We start from the raw sequence: 21,258 nt of genomic DNA, 5'->3' as shown, positions 1-21,258 counted from the left end.
TCGGAATCCTCAGGTTTTATCTATTTGAATGCCTTAAAAAAAATTGCCAATTGACCCCCATTTTGCTTTTTATAAATCTTTTACATGTACCATTATAAACCATCTGTAAAATCGTTGATATTTTTAACAGTTTTTGAGAGCTCTCACTTGTCAATGATAAAGCTATGACCTGCATTTTATTTTTGCTCTTTTGGTTCCTTTATTGATCCCCTTTGAATATATACTAGTGATATGAATTTTTTTTTTATCTTGAAACTGAGTAGCGAATTTCCTTTAAGATAATATTTGTGGTTTACCAGTATATAATGCAAGAGTTTATCAAATAACAATTTATTTATCTTAGCATTTTTACTACAAAAAGTTAAGAAATATTCTTTAATATAGTCTGATATGTCGATAACATGAAAGAATCTTGAGTAACAGGACATGTAACAGGACAGAGCTGGTATCAGGAATGAGTTATGTTTTCCCCCAAAAAATGCCTTATTTCATAGTTTAAGAAATATACATCATTTCAATTTAAAGATAACAGCAAACAATGTATTTTATCTTTTGAAACTGTATTTGTAAGGTGAAAAATCTGCCTACGTAATGAACAATTATAAAATAAATTCCTTTCTGTAACAATCTACATACTAGAATTTCACAATGTTCTCTGCTGTTATCTAAAGTATAAAACCCGTCTTTTCGTTCAATATACTGTATATTATGTTGAGATTTATATTAAATGAAATGGTTGGCATTTAGTAGATTGATTCATCAGTGAAATTGTCTTTAACATCCGTCCTGTTACTGATTGTAGCTATGCTGTTCCTTATAATCAGGTAACATGACAGATTGTAACAGAATGACATTACATAGTACTTTTTTTCCTTTTATCCGAATAGTGTAAAAGTTTAATTCCATCTACATATCAATTTAATGACATACTATAAAACACATGATGATTTTTTAGGGAAAAGGGGGGGGGGGGTGAACATTTTAATTATAATATTCTATTAGAAGAAATATAAGAAACAGTGTTTAGTTGGCAAAAGTTTTTGCATTATATACTAATACTGTAGTCAATACTGAATCTTAAAATTTTCTAAAAATGTATCATAAATAAAAAATAATAGCAAAATTGTGAGTTTTCTGTCAGATACCTTATAAAGAGTAAACATAAATATGTATTAAATTCTCCCTCGCCCTGCTCGTCCGAATTTAAAGCATCTGATCTCTTTATTCAATAGACTATAAGCAAGACAAACACTGGTATAGGATAAGTTGCTCGCAGTAACATCAAAACAAAGAAAATGAAACGGTTCAGAAAGAGATGCCTATATGAAAAGATATAACAACTGACGATATAAATGGACCTCCATATAACCATCTTCAGACTGATCTGAGCCTGCTTAGCTTGAAAACACCTCGCAACTTCAAAAAGAACAAAAACGAAAACTGAAATCCGATTCTGAATTAAATTCTGAACAAGCTAATTTCAGATAAATCTTTAACAACTTAACAGAAATATTTTCATTTCTAAGTCGACAATCGGAACACTAAATACGAAATTCTCCATAATAAAATTAATATTTCATAACGGTAGATAATGAACTAAACTGACGCTTCCACGCTAGATGGAAATGCACAGACAATTTTTCAAATCTTTAATTATTGTATAATTTCTCAAACTGTTTCCATTGCTTCTGCAAATAGAAGAAAACAATCAAAAACTTCATATATACATTTATCTAAATTAAATAAACAATAAACTTCTAAAGATAAATGCATACTACATATCTACATACATCAACTTCTAATCACACTATGTGATTCTTTATGTTACACTGTGCAACATAGCTCATGAAAGTCGATACATACATACATATCTCATATCTACATACATCAATTTCTAATCACATTGAGTGATTCTTTATGTTACACTGTGCAACATAGCCGATGACAGTCTATACATATACATATCTATATAAACATATGAAAAAACAATAGCCTTATGCGAACAAGAACTATTGTATGTTTGCCATGAATATAAACTGAATAACTGAATAAATGAATAATTCGATCATGAACTACCTCGCCACCAAAACAACAACAACCAAACAAACCTAGTAATGGGATCAACTTGAAACCTGGATCCGACCCAATGCGACAATTTGTCTCACAAGACATACTCAGACGTGTATTGTTTTAAAAACTTGCAAATTCATGTAGGGTTGTATATTCATAATATGAGTGTTACTTGAATGTTTTCCTATTTGCGCCCGGCTAGAAAGTGATAGTATCAGGGGGAAAATTCCCACTATTAAATGGTCACGTGTCTTATACTTCTAGTCACTTCAACTTATAAAAACTATACACGAATACGGTACAAACAACAATTTCTCCCTATACGAACGAAATGTAAAAAAATTTCTTCTAATCAAACTGTGATTCTTTATGTTACAATGTGCAACATAGCTCCTGAAAGCTTGTCTATACATATATACATCATGTACATCTCATATCTACATACATCAAATAATAGGAAGTATCCAAACTAATGCAGGTTTTAAATGCTGATTAGTCATATGCAAATGCATCAACGCTGGAAGTACAAGGTGTAAAATAACTTTTAAACAAATTAAAACATCTTTTTTCAACTGTCGGTAAATAAATCACAAGTGATTGAACCCCATAACAGATCAAATTATTTTAAATTAATATCTGTAACACCCAGATCAACAAAATCAAAACATTTGCTAAATTTGTCAGCTTTTATATTTTTATCTCTAAGAATCCATTCAGGTTTTGGTCGTTTCTAACTATTTACACCACTGGGTCGATGCCACTGCTAGTGGACGTCTCGTCCCCGTGGGCAACACCAGCTCGGTAGTCAGCACTTCGGTGTTGACATGAATCTATACTATTAAACGAGAAGACCTTATTTTGGGTGTCGCTTCTCCTCCTTCCACAATAAATTGATCATTGTGACTATATGTCCTATATGTACCATGCATAGTCGCATTTGTCATCCATTCTTATGATTATTCAGTTTCGGTTATTTTGGGAGAAAAACGGAAAAAAAGAAGTCCGGATATGTGTCCGTCATCAATCCGGCTTTTATTCATAGAAAACTTCCTCTTCCGTTTATATTTCCAGAAGTTTGGTAAATTTATATTACATACCCTATATTATCATGTTTTATTTAAGATTCACTGTCTGGATCGTTATATAAGAATGTTGTCCCAAGTGTAAGCAACGACCCAGGCTGTGTGAAAATAAACACAATCATTTTTGTTATTCATTGTCCGAAGTGTAAGCAACGACGCAGGCTGTGTGAAAATAAACACAATCATTTTTGTCATTCACTTATCGTCACGTAAATAACGACACAGGCATAGCCTAAATTATCATGTTTTATTTGTCACATAAATAACGACACAGGCATAGTCTATATTATCATGTTTTATTTAAGATTCATGCAAGCCATTTTCACACTTATCGTCACGTAAATAACGACACAGACATAGCCTAAATTATCATGTTTTATTTGTCACGTAAATAACCACACAGGCATAGTCTTTATTATCATGTTTTATTTAAGATTCATGCAAGCCATTTTCACATTGCCTGAATCGTTATATGTTGTCCCAAGTGTAAGCAACGACCCAGGCCGTGTGAAAATAAACACAATCATTTTTGTCATTCTCTTATCGTCACGTAAAGAACGACACAGGCATAGCCTATATTATCATGTTTTATTGTCATTCAATCACTTATCGTCACGTAAATAACGACACAGGCATAGATTTCGGGATATGCATTTTTTTAAATTCTGCATCTCAGTTTCATGGTTTTAAGCCCGGGATTTCGGGATCAGGACCCCTCCGATCGACAACCCCTCAAATTAGCCTTAGTCGGTATTAGTCATTTATACATGATTCAAATCCTACAATTGGCATGTTAATAAGGCTCTCAAAAAAAAAAGCACTGATGACTTTTCATAGAAGCATATTTTTTAGACTAATAATGGTCTATATATAAGCAGTTACATTTATTTCATGTTTGAAACGGTGCAAATTTTTAATTTGATTTGACTTTTACCAAAAGAAGCATTGTAGCAAAGGAGAAGAATAATTGTGGTCGTAGGCCAGAAACACGAATATAATTGAATTTAACAGAGAGGAAACAAATATCGGACTTTGGAAAAAGGGAGGTATACCTTCTATGTAATTCTCCATACATAATATCTTTTACAAAAAATCATCCTGCAACAGTTCACAAGCTGTATATGCCCGCGATTTCGCGGGTGTGTTCTAGTATTAATTATTTGGTCATTTTTATAAATTTCCTGTTTACAAAACTTGGAATTTCTCGAAAAACTAATGATTTTCTTATCCCAGGAATAGAATACCTTAGCCGTATTTTGCATAACTTTTTGGAATTTTGGATCCTCAATGCGCTTCAACTTCGTTCTTGTTTGGCTTTATAAATATTTTTAACAAAAGTTGCATGCTAAACAGCTGATTTTGTTATATGGTTAATGAATACAACATGGTTCATTATTGAATGTAAATTATATAACCAAATTCTATCGTATTTGAAATCAAATCAATAAAACGATTTTTCATTATATTTTAAATTCGCATTAACGTTAATAATTTGATCTCCAGACTTTATTTTTATAATTGTAAATAAAGTCAACACAATAATTAACTCCATTCATTGTACTTACATATCACATTGTTCCTCTTTCGCATCGTTCTTTTCCTCTGCTAATACCTCCAACGTCTGTACGTACAATAAACAACTGTAAATAAACCAATGTGACCAACTTCAATTCTACGCAACTGCGAGCACCTTCGATACTAATACATTTGAATGCCAAACTTTATATAGTACTATTAAAACCCGACCGAAGAAAGCGCCAAAACTTTCCTCGTGCCTTATGCAACCATAACATCAAACTTTATAAATAGTACACTGTTGTAAAACCAGTCTCAGAACTAGCTATACTGGTTCCAATCTATAAATGATTACTACAAATAGCAAACGGGAAAAGAAAAACATACTTTCAAACGAAATAAGATATATCTAAACGTTCAACAAGTGTTTTGTATATATTGCAAACGACTCAGACAAGAGGATGCTGGTGTATAATAGCTTGCAAGTTAAAGTTGGATTTCACATAGTTTTTAAAAATGCAATTGGCTTTGTATAATGCCCTAGTGACTGTATTTCTTACATTGTCCGTCTCTGATGAAGGACATGGGTAGTGCTGTAATGCTATCGGTTTTAGTATTTTGGTATGGTGTATCTGTTTTTTTCTGAGTTTTGGACCTAAACAGTTTATCATTTACATTTGTATCAAACGTTTCTTTGACATAATACTCGGACCCAAATATTATTGTTGTAAACCTTCGACGACATTCACTTGTTTTTTTCTTGGCATTTAGAGAACGGCTTCACTAATTGCTGTCGAGTTGTTGATCTCTGGAGTTCCTTGTTAATTGTGAAGTTGACATGTTAAAGCTGCTGAAATAAGCAATGTCACGGAGTAAATGCTGATTAACCAAAACTTTGTATCGGTTATAAAATGTTTATTACAATGTAGCGGTAACATGGAGGGAACTGGTGGTCGCCCCAAGACATCTAACAGTGTAGCTCCAGCATCTGTTTTGTTCGTGAAATTTATTGCCAAGAAAGTGATCATTTGAAATGGTATCTTTGAAAGGGGTGGTGGTCTGATCACATCTACATCTTCAATAGGTATATTTACAAAGGAAACTGCAGGTAAATCCTCTGACTTATCAAGATCTTCATTTTCTTATACCTGTCTAATTGGGGTCAGGTCTGGCAATGGTGTAGCTAAGTAGAAAGGAGATGATGGAACTGAGGTAATGATTGGTGAGTTTAATTCTTGTTGAATTGTATCTGATGAGATCAAATTTCGGTGTTAAACACTACTGAGGTATCTTTTCAGTCGGAGGATTCTTTATTGGCGCTGACGTTTGAGGACCATGCCTCATGAGGGATACAGTGTTTCCTAGTAGTATTTTCAAAATTTTTCCAAGTTTGCCTGTTTTGTTAAATCCCTGTCTGAATGTCTATGTTGGCAACAAACCTTTGAAAAGCTGATATGTTGAACCCTATATCAGATGGCAAGTCTGGTTGATCTAGAGATAAAACGTTTACTTGAGGTTGAGTTGAATCATTTATTGATGTGTTGGGTACTGGTACTACTGTTTTTTTCTGCGGGTGATGACCTGACAGGCTCTAGAATTGGTCCTCTACAACTAACACATCACAGTCAATAGGTATACTCAAATCAGTTTTGGTAGAGCAATCTCTTAAATTTGCGATCTTCTTCTTAATTATGTCAGTGGCCTTTTCTGAAAGTTGAAAGGTTAGTGGTTGTTTTGGATGTTCATGATTTAGAGATTGCTGTATTCTAGTTGAAGGAGAAAACACTGTGTTGACCTGGGTTTGGTTACTGTCTGGCTGCTTTACAGAATCAGATGCTGGAATTTGTGTGGAAGCAAGAACTTTTTTTTTCACCTTTATTTGATCTTGGAATTTTACTTTCGTATTAGAACTGGGGTATTAGTAGTAGAATAATGTTTGGTATTTACTGATGAAACTGATTGAAGAATTGCTTTTGTAGCTACTTTTATCAAACTTGGTCGTTTTTTTTTTAGGTTTCTGTAAAAACAAAACATAAAAACATAAATACATAGAACTTAAACATATCATGCTAATCTGTCTATATAAAATAAGAAGATGTTGTAGGGTTGAGACATTGAGACAACTCTCCATAAAAGAGCAAATGACACAGACATAATTAAGTATAGGTCACCGTATCTATAAAAGGCCTCAAAATGACAAATGTAAAACAATTCAAACAAGAAAACTAACAACCTGATTACGTACAAAATAATGGACAAGATACAAGAAAGTATGATACACAGCAAAAAACGACAACCACTGAATGACACGCTTCCAGCTATATACAGACATATACAGTATAAATTCAGTGAATTTGTAAATAAAGGTTATTTTTTTTTCATTTCATGCTTTGAAAAATTCTTTAAAAAAGTCTCTATTCAACAAACCTGAGTTAACATTTTAATCAAGTTTAACATTACTTACTAGTGATTGGGCTTCTGTGAGAATTGCTAAACAGTTTAACTCTTTTATATCACATCTTATTGTGACATGGAAATTAATTCCCTCCATGTTTTGACATGCACCGGAAACTGTAGTTGTAATGCAAGACTGGTACCTATGTCTGGCGTACTAAATTATTATCCTGGTACCTTTGATAACTACCTATGCATGTATTCAATCACACAGTGATAAATCTTTAAAAAAAATATACTTTCTGTTTTGTTTAGATCAAAATCAAATAAAAAATAAATATATGTTTAATTTATACACAAAAAACATGTAAGTATGAAGATTTTTTTGTAGAGATCGGATAAATAGTAAAAAAACAAACTGTATTCACCAAATGAAGATATCAAAATTTACGTATGTCTTGAAAACAACATACTTTTCTTGTTATCAAACATGTCATTTTGTTAGGAACATATGCTAGAAACCAGCTTGAACCCACTGATTTCAAGTTTTTGAGTCCGTCAGCTATGTTAAATGACAGGTCTTTTCGACCTTAAGTTAAACTGTCTTGCATTTGTGATTGACAATGTTTTTTGAAAATGGGGATGTTCATAAAAAAGTGGATGTACACGAACAATATATAGGTGTTTTGTCAAGAAGTAGCGCAATGATGTAACAGTTGATATCACCCAATACTCTTCAAAAATGTTTATTCAATACCACTACATAATAGTTTAAATTAGTATTATGAATTAAAACAAATATTTTCAAAATCGTTGGTTTATTTAATTTGTTTTATTAAGAAAAACATATTTCCAGTATCAAGTTTAAACTTGTAATCAGGGATTTTACAAAATCCCTAGCAATATTTTCAGTGATTCTGTATAATCCCTGAAATTTTAGGGTTAACAGGTAGTGATTTTACAAAAACGCTAATTATTTCAGGGATTTTACAAAATTACTGATTTCACAAATTCAGTGTAATATATATGTTGTGTACATTTTATTATTTTGTACAGGTTATTATTTGTACAAAATCTTTCATCATACAAGTTACTACTTGTACAAATATAATTGTACCAGTAATTACTTTTACAATTTTTGTAAAGAAAAAGATAATAATTTGTACAACACATTATCTTTAAGTTACAGTAGATATCACTTCTAACCTATCATTAAAACTGTCAGAATAATCTGTCATAAGCTGTTCTTAACTGTCCTAGAACAGTTTTACCCTAGAGCTGTTCAAAGAAAACTGTCAGAATCAGTTCTAGGTAGAACTATCTAAAACTGTCCTAGGTAAAACTTCCACATCAGTTCTAATCGTAGAACTGTCAACAAAACTGACTAAATCAGTTCTAACTGTAGAACTGTCCGCAGAACTGTCTAAAACTGATCTAGCCGTAGACTTGACCAAACATGTCAGGATTGTAGAACAATTGTAAATGACGTCAAATTAAAATGTGCTGTTCGAATCAAGTTCATCAACTATAACATGTATAAAATACTAAAAGAAAAACGCCCACTTTGCCAATGATTTATTTTGTCAATTTCTGATTTATTTAAAACACCATACTGACGTAAAAAATATTTCGAAGTGCGTAATTTGGCTTCCTTTACATTAATAAAAGAGGGACGAAAAATACCAGAGGAAAGGTTAAACTCATAAATAAAAAAAAAAACAAACTGAAAACATGGCTTAGAATGAAAGAGACAAACAGACATATAATACTACACAAGAAACAAAATAGAAAACAAAAAAATGAGCAACACGAACCCTACCAAAAAAATGGGGATGATTTCAGGTGCTCCAAAAGGGTAAGCAGATCTTGCTCCACACGTGGCACCCATCGTTTTGATAATAGTATTACAAACCCGGTATATAGTCTTATGGTGTCAGACCACCAATTACTCCCTCCAATTAAGAACGTATGTAAAAATAGCCCTACTCTGACACAAAATAGTGCTTTTGATGTCCTTGTTTACTTAAACTAACCAACAAATTTGCAGAAATGTAACTTTTGGTGAAAGAAAAATATATCAAGATCATTTTGATCCAAAATTTACTTGTCAATGAGTTTGCATTAAAAATTGAGGATTAATGCGCTCCATAGAGTACTAATTTTAAATTTCCAGAAAACCAGTTTATTTTTGGAGTACCTCTATTTGAAGGTCAGTTATTTTGTTAGAAGGCTTTAAAGGTATGGTGAAAATTAGCATGTAGAAAGCTGATACATGTACATTAAGGATATACCTGGTTTCTATGATGTTAAACTTAAGGTAAAAGAGGGACGAAAGATACCAAAGGAACAGTCAAACTCATAAATCTAAAACAAACTGACAACGCCATGGCTAAAAATGAAAAAGACAAACAAACAACAGCCCACACGACACAACATAATATAAAATAAAATATTTAGATAGCTGTGAAAATTGCAAATATTGGTTGAACAGATACGGATTTTTAATTGGTGGTCTGACACCTTTAAGAGAAAAGCGATGAAACCCAAAATTCAGAAAACAATTGATTTTTTTGGTCTTAACTGATTATTTGAAATAATAGTAGCCACATTTTAATCTTTTTTGGAGCAAAGAGTCACAAATTGCAAATTAAGAGGCTACTGACTGTGTGCTATTTTTAGCTTTTCCCACCCTGACAATATGCTTTCATATAAAAAATGTTATAAATTGTTATAAATGCACAGTAAGTTGTTTCTGTGGTGTTAAACATTTAAACATAGGTTGATTACTACCCCAAGAAAAAAAATTGTCGTCATGAAGATTTGATGAAATTATTTGATTTTTACCCCTTATATCATTGCGCCTTACCATGTATATGGCAGTTAACATAGCCTGATATAAACACTGCATAAACTCACAAAAACTTCATTTATTATCCCAAATGAAAGTTTTATACCTTAAATTTTATTGACTGATAGTAAATAAAACAGTTAAATGACCATGACTGCACTTTTGATCAGTTAATAGTCCCATTACTGACACCAGGTGTAAAAAAAGGGGGGGGGGGGTCAATATTCCTTGACCCTTCAATACCTTGGTTTTTTTTTATTAAACTCATTGTAAAAATTGTGGAAAGTCTTTAAACCGGTAAACAAAACAAGTAAAAAATCAACAAAAGCTGTTCTTGATATTGAAAGTTTATGTTCCTCTAGTCCAAAATGAGATTTTCAAGTATTTTCTATCAAAGGCTTACATTACAGACAGTTTAAATTGAGCTGTAAAATTTGTAATATGAGTCGCATTATGCTCAGAAAGGATGTTTTTAACTTCAAATTGACTAAGGATTAAGAATAAACAAAACAAAAGATTTCTGATCAACTTTTTTTGCTCTTTAGGTGTCAGACCACCAATAACTCCCTCCAATTTAGAACGTATGTAAAAGTAGCCCTACTCTGATACAAAATAATGCTTTTGATGTCCTTGTTTAGTTAAACTAACCAACAAATTTGCAGAAATGAAACTTTTGGTGAAAGAGAAATTTATCTAGATCATTTTGAGCCAAAATTTACTTGTCTATGAGTATGCATTACAAATTGAGGATTGATGTGCTCCATAGTATAATAATTTTAGATTTCCAGAAAACTAGTTTTTTTTTTGGAGTACCTCTATTTGAAGGTTAGTTATTTTGTTAGAAGACTTTAAAGGTATGGTGAAAATTGGCATGTAGAAAGCTGATACATGTACAATTAAGGATATAACTTAAGGTAAAATATTAAGAAAGCTGTGAAAATTACAAATATTGGTTGAACAGATACGGATTTTTAATTGGTGGTCTGACACCTTATTCGATAGGTCACATTCATACTAAAAAAATGAAAACAACACGTTTAATAATTCTATGCGTCCGGAGCACTTTTCTGGATTAATCTTCATCAGGAACGCTCAAAGCCAAACATTTGAAATCCGAAGATGTATAAGTACCGAAACCATTGAAAGGCTATATGACAAAAATACCCAAAACAAATAGCCAAATTTATCTAAAGTCAACTTTGCCTGAGGAAGTTGAAACCATAGTTTCTAAATAATTTTCTCTCTGTATCTAACGCATGTGAATACAAAATTGCTAGAAGATTTACTAATTTTTCATCATAATGTATTTTTTTCTAAACTGTTTTGCTTCTTTACAACTTAGTTTTGACTTTTTTAGTAATTAGTCATATATATATAAAAAAAGAAGATGTGGTATGATTGCCAATGAGACAACTGTCTACAAGAGACATGACACATATTTGTTCAACAAAAAGTACACATATGTTAAAAGTTTATACCTTTAGGTCTTAGTCATACATTATTTGTATTATATTTGTTTAAAGAGAAACGATTTGTCGAGAACATCAAATAGTCCAAGGTAGAAAAATGATTTGTACAAAGTATTATCTTTTTCTGGAAGTCCACCACTAATTCATGGTCCCATTGCTTTCTATGCTAAATTCCTCCGTTTCAAGCAGGCACACCTCTTTTGTTTTAAGTTCAAATAAAGTGGCAATCATTGCATTGCAAAGCAACACTTTATGGTGTCTTGTACTGAAAAAATCAACATACCTTTAATTGCATATAAGAAAGAACTGGTTCCCGGAACTTCGGATGTACCCAAACAGGTACTTCAGATCTGACAAACAGACAAAATGTACCCTCTTGTTAAAATTTGGTGCAGTTTTTTTAATATTCAAAATTAAAGTCCAAAAGTGTTCTAAAATGATCACCAGTCCTTCAGCTTTCATTTGATACCAGAAATACCTAAATATTCTACATATTTTGAAAGTTTCACTCATGCGTAGGAACTATTTTGTGTTAAATATGTACTACTTTCTGGTATGTGCTTTCTGGCCGGGCCCGAATTAGTGGTGTTACACCTTCTCAGTAAAAATTTTACTAGTAATTACTTGTATGAAATGTTTGTACAAGTAATAATATGTACAAAATAATAACATGTACACGACATATACATGTTTATAGGTTCGATAAATGTTAAGATGAAATCATAAAGTACCGCAGGTTATTATGATGTCAAAACTATTCATCAATAGCATTTGAACGTATAATATCGTTGTGTAATAATTAACTTTAACAATTGTTTATGTTTTAAACTGGTTGAAATTGAATAGTTGTGAAACATTATAATTTTGTTATGTAACAGATTCATGCATGTCTACGAAATATCAGTAATAATGAATAAGACGAGGAATATATAGAAAAAAATGACATGTCTTGGTATTTTCAATAAATAAAAAATCCAGGTAACTTATAGTAGAAAGTAGCCTATACAACCTCACAAACAAACTTTATTCTTATGTTGTTCTGTTATACCACTGTCTGATGTTAGGGGAGGGTTGGGATTCCACTAAAATGTTTAACCCCGCCACAATATGTATGCATGTATGTGCCTGTCAGGAGCCTGTGACATATAGTTGTTAATTTCTGTGTCAATTTGGTCTCTTGTGGACGGTTATCTCATTGACAATCATACCACATCTTCTTTTTTATATTAAAACTATATCAACCAACAGGACGCATAGCAAACAAATGGCATATTCCTGACTCGGAACAGGCATCATTTTACAAAAATAGTGGGTTTAATCTGGTTTCATGGATAGCTAATCCTTCCACGTGTATACCAGTGCTTTTTTATACATATGATGGGAACTTGTCATCAGACTGTTATTGAATTTTTAATCAAAAGAAATCTATACATATATTTAAAACATAGTATTCCGTATACTCACTAGCTCATTATATACATTGCAGACGCATCTAGAATAAGATATCAATATCATACGGAATGGTCGACTGTAATACTAAAGTGTTCACAATATATGGAATGGTTTGGACCTGCGGTACATATATTTGATTCATCAATGGTTGATATGCACAAAAGTCGTAGTGTGTGGTATGTTAATCGTTATACATCTGGACTATCTGTTTTTCGATTATTGCCTCATCACAGTAGGCTAGAAGTCACAGAACTAAAACAGATAGGAGAGCATGAACTTCGAATAAGTAATACTTCAAATTTTGATGACGGTCTTTACTTTTGCGATAATCCTGAGCTTGCTGGTTCCTACAATTATGTTCTTCAAATCGTTAGTAAGTAATTTTAATTAAAAACGTTGTTAGTAAACATGAGTATTAACAAACTGTAATTGGTAATCTACAATTTAGAGCAGAAGGAAAATGAAAATGTTTTGGCAATGTATTTATATTGATTGCTTTGTTACTGCATCTTGTCAGGACTATCGTAAATGTTGACTTTTTTTATCCTATAAAAAAGTAACATTTATCTTTTATGGTTGTAAATATAGTTAATGCATTTTGTTGCAATACTACCAAAGTAATCATTAGAGAAAATTGATAAATAATTATGAGCTGTAACGACAGTAAACCCATTTTAATGGAGTAGTTGAAATACATTATAAATTATCGTGCTAGGTTCATGTTCATACAGGTGTACTTCTTTGTGTGCTAGGTAAGAAGAAAGTAAAATCATAAAAAATACCGAACTCTGGGGAAAATTCAATTTACGGTAAGTTTCTTATCAAATGAAGAAAAAAAAAAAAACAATATCTATAATGCAATTTCCCATACGACTCCTTTTACGGCTATAACTGTACCTCTTTTACTATGAAGTTTAAAAAAAAAGTATATCCTAGAATGAAAAGTCCAAAGGCACTACTAGTTTTTAAACGTAAATATGTCCCGTACATCAATAGTTTAAACTTACACAAAAATTCTATACCGCCCCTACCTTGACTTAAGAAGCTCCACAGATTTCAATATAACTGATATACATTTGCATTGTTACTAGTTAAATTTCTAAGTTATGTCTCTACGAGATGAAACATAGAAATCATGACTGGGAACCAGTACGTAAAAAAAATAATCAACTATGAATATTGTATAGCTCCCCAAAAAAGGCGTGGTTTGAGAAACAGCTATGTTTACAAAGTGCAACCTGAATATTCGACACGTTACTGCGATTACAAGAAAATGTGCATACATGTGTTTGTACCGAATTTACAAAAAAACAGATTCGTATTGAATGGTCATTGTATTACCGACCCTGTCGTATTATTTGCACTAATAAATAAAATCGCAATAATTCCTGAATTAACAGTATTAAAATAATGTTTTTAAAAAGATATTACATTCTTTAACAGTTTGAATGCAGTAAATTTTGCAGTCTTGATTTACACCTATATAGATGCCAAACATATCGGTCATATAGCCGTTTACTTTAACAGTATAGCAAACATGTACATACATCGACTATTATACTTTCAGAAACTTTCAATTTATGGCTATTGACATCAGTCTAACCACATCATCTCTCTATTTACAGAATCAAAGACTTTTTTGCATCGATAAAACAAGAAAACATTGAGTCTTTCGATTTTTCTATTAGTTATAATACTTGTTAGAGAGTATAAATGTTCAATGCAACCACGATATTTTCTAAAGCCGTTTTGTTCATCGGCTAAGATATTATTTCTTCTAACCATGATGATAAACTTGTGTTAAGAATATCTACATTTACAGTACAGGGAATTGCCATCAGAGCTATCCCTCGATAACCTTAAGGATCACGATAATCGTTTGCATGGTTTTAATATTGGATTAATGAGTATGTTGTTCCATGTCGCAGGCACAACTCCATTATCACATGTTTACTTTACAATCTTGAATAGAATAATCACAGTTACGAAGAAATTCGGCACATATTTGGTCGAGCCAGTCAGTTTTATTAAGTTTTGCTCGATAAACAGCCTTCTACGCTATCATACAAATATCATTATTTAAAGTTTCTGATTCCTTTCATAAACGATCTGTTATTTCATTTTCTAGTTGCTGTTAGACAGTACATACAAAGTCTTCGTTGTACTTACAGTCAGTTACATTGAATACATTTTCATACTTGCGTTTCCAATTTATCATATACTGTCTTTACACACATCACCTTCTGATGTTAATACCTCCGTTGGTATCGAAGAACGTCTGTCATTCGCTATTCCTAATTTACCAAACGTCTTTCAAAAGTCTCTTGTGTTGTTCTCTGTCGAAAGCTTAAGTAGCTCTTGTTGTTGACGCATTTGATAACTTCGTTTTTCCTTCTTCAAAAGTTTATCGAACATATTTCTCGATGTAAGAAATTGTTCTCGCACACGTTTCTTTTTGGTACCACATCCTTTCAATTTCAGCCATATTTTTTCATGTTCGGAGGTTTTATCCCACATTAATTTGAGATTCTCAATCCAGCATGGTTTGTATCTTGATTTTCCTTTTGACTTCCTGTATTGGTTATCTCTTTCTGATTTTTCACCTATCTTGGATTTTACTTCATCAGATATAAGTTCAACAAAACAACCATAGGCAGCATTGACGTCTTGTGTCACTGTTAAATTATTTCCAATGTTTTGGATGACTTGTTCTACTTCTACTCAAACCGCATCGTCATTTTAGAAATTCGTTTGGTATGCTTCGAGATCTAGGTTTACTAGGAAGTTTTTGAATCTCGGAGTAAGACGCTTGCGGTGTTTTATCTTGTTGATTAGCCGATTCTCTCATAAAGAAACAGTGAGTATCGAATGGTCAGGTATTTGGTTCATGTCTTGTAATTCTTATTCATTGGTAATATCAGACATGATTTTAACATCAAAGTCAGAGCACAAAGAACTGTTTTCATAGGTTGTTATTATGAATTCAACCCCTGATGTACCTCGTTTAGATAAACACGTAACATTTTGTTTTCCTTTTCTTCCATTGAGCATGTATAAATTACAATCGACTAGGAAATATACTAATAAATCACCGTTTGCATTTTAACTACAATCAATCACCTCTCTTGGTGTTACATTATCAACTCCTTCAATGAAATCTGAAATGTCTGAGCATCTCCAGTTGAAATCACCTTCTATATACATTTGTCCAATGTTCTGACACATATATACATGATTATTAGGATCTACATAAACAGTTATTGGTCATTTGAGCGGCTTGAGCCAGTTGCTGGTAAATAACATACGCATACACAAAAAAGTATCCTGGTCATTATCGAAATTTAGCCAAAGAATGCCTTCGTCGCCTTTATCTAAAAATTTTATTTTGATCTTCTACTACTTTTAACAACTAATCCAACTCCACCTGAGCCACCCTTCGCTTTATGATGCTAAGTCAGTATGTTGTGTCCATAGAATGTATAACCGTCTATATCGAATTTGTTGTTTTCAACTAAAAAAGTTTCACACACACTGAATATATCAAAGTTCAGTTGTTCTAAAACACAATGACTAAATTTATAATTTTCACTGTCAGTGTGTTGTGACCATCCGCCAACATTCCATAAACCAAGCGTTAATTCCTGGCTTCTTTTGTATGGTTTATGATTTCTTTGGAAGTTTTTCTAGCTTTATTTGGAAAGTTTTGTAGTCGTTCATTTTTCCAATTTCTTGAAGTATAGTGCACATATTAGAGTTTTGAACCCTTGTCTCGTATGCAACATCACTCTCAATATACACGTTTCTATATTTTTTGCGTTTTCCTGAGTGCCATTTTCTTTTCAATAACTGTCGTTTTTTCCTGTTTGGAATTTAATCATGCCATTATTATCGTTTGAGTTGTTTTACATTGTCTTATCGGGGCCTTTTATAGCTGACTTGGCCGTATGGGCTTTGCTCATTGTTGAAGGCCGTACGGTGACCTATAGTTATTAATGTTTGTGTCATGTTGGTGTCATGTGGACAGTTTTCTCATTGGCAATCATACCACATCTTCTTTTTTATATTGTAAAACAAATACTAGAATAATAATTACATATTTGTACATGAAGGCAAATGTTGTGATTAAATTATACACGCAGATTATTTCTTGTAGTGAATGTTTTGTAACATATATGGACAACAACTGTTTTTGTTTGTTTATGTCGTGTAAAGTGTCACGAAAGTGGCTTTAAAGCAGATCAAGAATTCATTGCTTTATCTTTTTTAAATACTTTTTTTGGGGCTTGATTTTTGTTTGACGTGAAAGTCCTGCAAAATGGTTATTCAGGTCAGTACATATATAATTTATTAACGGGTCTACAGTTGCCCTAAAGCAAAACATATACATTTGATCTTCCTTTAGAAATTAATTCAATACTATGCATTAAGCTTTGATTATATAATACATGAAGTCAGAGATGTTATTGAAAAGTAATAACTTTATAGATGTAGTGTATATCGAAGTAGTGTTTATTTGTTTCAGCTAATGATTCATTAAAAGAACAAGAACACTCTTTGGAAATCATCGTCCTTGTGGTATTACTCGGAATAATTGTTGTGCTTGTCGTTGGAATATGATTTCTGTTTTGTAAGTAAAGAGTGTCGGCTTCATGTTTGAAATATACCGAATAACCCCTCCACCCGAAATATTAAAGATTTTGAAAGCGGTTCTAAACTAAAATATATAGAAATCATTAGGATTCATTACATCAGTCTCCATGAATGTATTGAGAATGATAATTATGTTGAATTCCCGACTTAAGAATATATTTGAGTTATAATGAAAGACGGTATTGTTTTAAATGTTAAATTTGTTTTATAGTCCCAAATGATATAATTTGATTTTTGCACGTTTGAGTTCAGTGCAACCTTGAACTGAAAGAAAAATAAAACATCAAATTGTTCGGCAAAATCTGTTAATTCAGTAAATGTAATTGTATGTTCAATGTTTTGATTTCAGTTCACCTAAAAAAGAAGAACAAACAGAGGTGCGTATCGATTTTTGTTTTATATATAAAACAGACATTATGATTAATTCCCCATTCAAACTACATGTACTATCTTTTAATTGTTGTAATGTTTTGTTAATTGATAAATACAAAATATATCCACCTATGGAGGTGCAGTATCTAGCTTTATCGTTACACAATGGAAATTGAATTCGAAAGTTGAAACGCCCAAAACCTAAAAATAAAACCAGCTGGACTCATACATGTCTTATAACATAATTTGTATCAGATTTTGGTACACCATATTAAAATTTCTATAGTAAATGTCTCCTAAGTGTTGAAAATTGTATTATGAAATGTATTCACCCATCTAACATAATTCTAGGATCATATCTACAATTAATCTTGAAACAGTCAGGGAAAATGATGTCGAAAGTGGTCATTATATGGAGATATATATGATAGATGAAAACATTTTGACTCCATTGCAAGGTATGAAGTGTAAAAAGATAACCCTTAAAACAGTAGTAGCATTGGAATATCATATGCTATTCAGATTAATGAAGACATTGTTCATAATTTGGCAATTTCAAATTAGGTGTTTCTTTCCTGAGCAGAGGACAAAGAAAATCAAAACAGTATATAACCTGTTAAAATCTGAATAACACTTTTGCAATAACTTATAGGCAGTAGTTAATTATAATACATTAGTGTAGTGGGTAAATAGCAATATTAAAGAAAGTTCCATCGAAGGTCACTCGATGTAGTGTTCCCCATTATAAAGCTGTTTGTATCATTACTTGAACCGTGTCATTTACTAACCATATGACATTAGGTATTGAGGTTAACATTCTGGTTAAAAGATGTCTTATATACTTTGTATGGATTATGCTACGAGTGTTCTGTGTATTTATTTCAATCCCAAAACTAAAATCAGAATTACGATCCGTAATATTGTGATATACCTTCTACTCCTTGATGAAATTATATCAAAGAGTTCTTTAATCTAGCGTACTGTTATATAATGCAAATGTGATTGCATTGATACTTTATGAATAAACTCGTTTTTACTTTCACGTTTAATGGCAATACACCGATCCCTATTACCACTATTTTCAAATTTATTCTTAGATATAATGACTGTATCGTTACGACCCTAAGGTTAAATGGGTCCAACCGTTTTTGTACATTTAGTTAACTACATTTGAAGAACTACATGTATATCATGAAGAAGGTAATTATCATGCCCACTGACATTTCACTACTGTACATTTAGGTATTGTTTTTCTTTCTTCAAATACTGGAAATTTTCTTATTTGCAAATTTGTATGAATATGTAAAGAAAACTGTCGAAAAATAAAACGTAATCTGAACATGGTAAAATATAATGAAACTGCATATACAAAACACTGCTGCAATCTGACATAAAAATTTTAGTTTTAAAAATATATAATTCTTCTTATGTGTTTTAAGATTTTTCCGAAAACAGTTACCCGAATGCATCAACAGTCGAAGGAACAGTTGTTGGAAACAGAGATTTAGTACTATGGTGTCTGCATGACATTCATCAACATCATCTGACAATGACAGGAATGCTCAGGTATGTTTGGAAGATGAGTATGAGCATCCATACAACACGCTGTTGCCAACAAATCGAGATGAAGATGAACATATGTATCTCAGTCCACAAATGACGTCAAACATTGAAAACGGAACTCCTTTTGAGAACGCTGCTTGTGGCTGTTCATATGAATTAACGGAACACAAGACTCCTTACCAGATCAAGCAAAAACACATTGTGAAGAAAATGATGGTGATAAAAATAATGAATCCGAAATATAATGAGATTGAATGCAAGAAAACAGATAACGATTTTCTTCAATCACACATATATTAACGGAAAAAAAAGATTACATTACTCTGTCACTAAGAAATGAGTCTATATTTAGTTCTGTGTAATTCTATATCAATTATTAAATGGGGCCTGTGTACATATGATTCAATTGTAAATACACAACTAAACTGATTGATTGACGTTATGAATTGATTTTTTAATATGTTTGATTTATTTGATATATTGATTTTTTTCATAAATCTTATCATATCATATGTATACTTTGTAAACTCAAATTTTGACTAAATTGTAGATATTTATCGACTAAAATTAAAACTAAACGACAAAATTGATGATTTCATTTTCCCATTTGTCATCCAGCAGGGCTTGCATACATGGAGTATATGTTTTTTTTTTCTTTCTTGTCGCTGCATATATATAAAGAGTTTCTAATAGATGGTCAAAGTATACCTTTTGAGATCAAGGTTATTGTATGCTGACCCTTATTATCTTTTATTTTATGTAAGTCAAGCTATAAGGCAGACTTAACAGTGTCGTTGAAATCCTTCATCTGAAGTTCGTGAAATCATTGAAAAAAAAGTTACCAATCTAGGAATTAGTCTTGAGGAGACCTATACTCAACATCGAAGAGGGAAGTCAAAGAATAATGCTAGCTTTATTTCTATTAGTTCTACATAAAACTCCTATCTCTCGTATGCAGACTTTATTATTCACTCTAGTTTGTCTACCTTTCGTTTAAAACACGTCTTTTAAACTAATATATAGATTGTCAATCCAAAACTAGTAATCAAGCGTTTTGATAATATTAGTTCTAAAGATTTATTCTCATCTAATTGGTTAGAAATTTAACAAAGTCCTTCATCTAATAGCAACTTGACGAATCATAGCACTGATTTAAGTGAAAATTGATCCCGTTATATAAGTTCTTATTAAAAAAACACAACTACGGGTAAAATCAACTAAAGGAAACATTACATCTGACAAAAACTGACAATCCCGTCAAAAGTAATATTACCGCAAAATATGTCTACTATACGAAATATGAACAAAAACACATATTTTTACTGCTCATTTGTTTTAAAAATGTACATTAGACCAACTGTTCGTAATATTTATCAATAAGCATGAATTGGTTATGCATATTAAAAGAATTAAAATCGGCCGAACGACTGGGGTATTGTGAATTAATACAGATGTCATTTAAAATGTACTTATACATTATCGGTCGGCCTTGATAGGTTTGTCTCAAAGTATATTTTCTATTATCTTTTTAATGATTATTATTATCAGGAAACGGATTTTTAAAGAAATGTATTGATTTATTTATTTAGATACGAGGTTTCTTCCGATAATTGAAAACAAAAATATTTTATTTTAGGGCAGATGTCGATTTTACTCTTCTTTATAAAAAGTCAAATAAAAACTATTGGTGATATATGGGACCATAACACGAAAATTTGTAAATTTTGCAGTGCAATACAATGACATCTAATGCATACACGTAACTGATTTTCGAAATACTCACTAAATAAACATTACCTACCACACATATTCTTGCAAATAGAAAAAAAAAAATCAAACACAA

This window comes from Mytilus edulis, chromosome 14 (genome assembly GCF_963676685.1).
Source record: "Mytilus edulis chromosome 14, xbMytEdul2.2, whole genome shotgun sequence".
In the NCBI taxonomy this organism is placed as follows: Eukaryota; Metazoa; Mollusca; class Bivalvia; order Mytilida; family Mytilidae; genus Mytilus; species Mytilus edulis.
Note: the sequence above shows the minus strand (reverse complement) of the source record.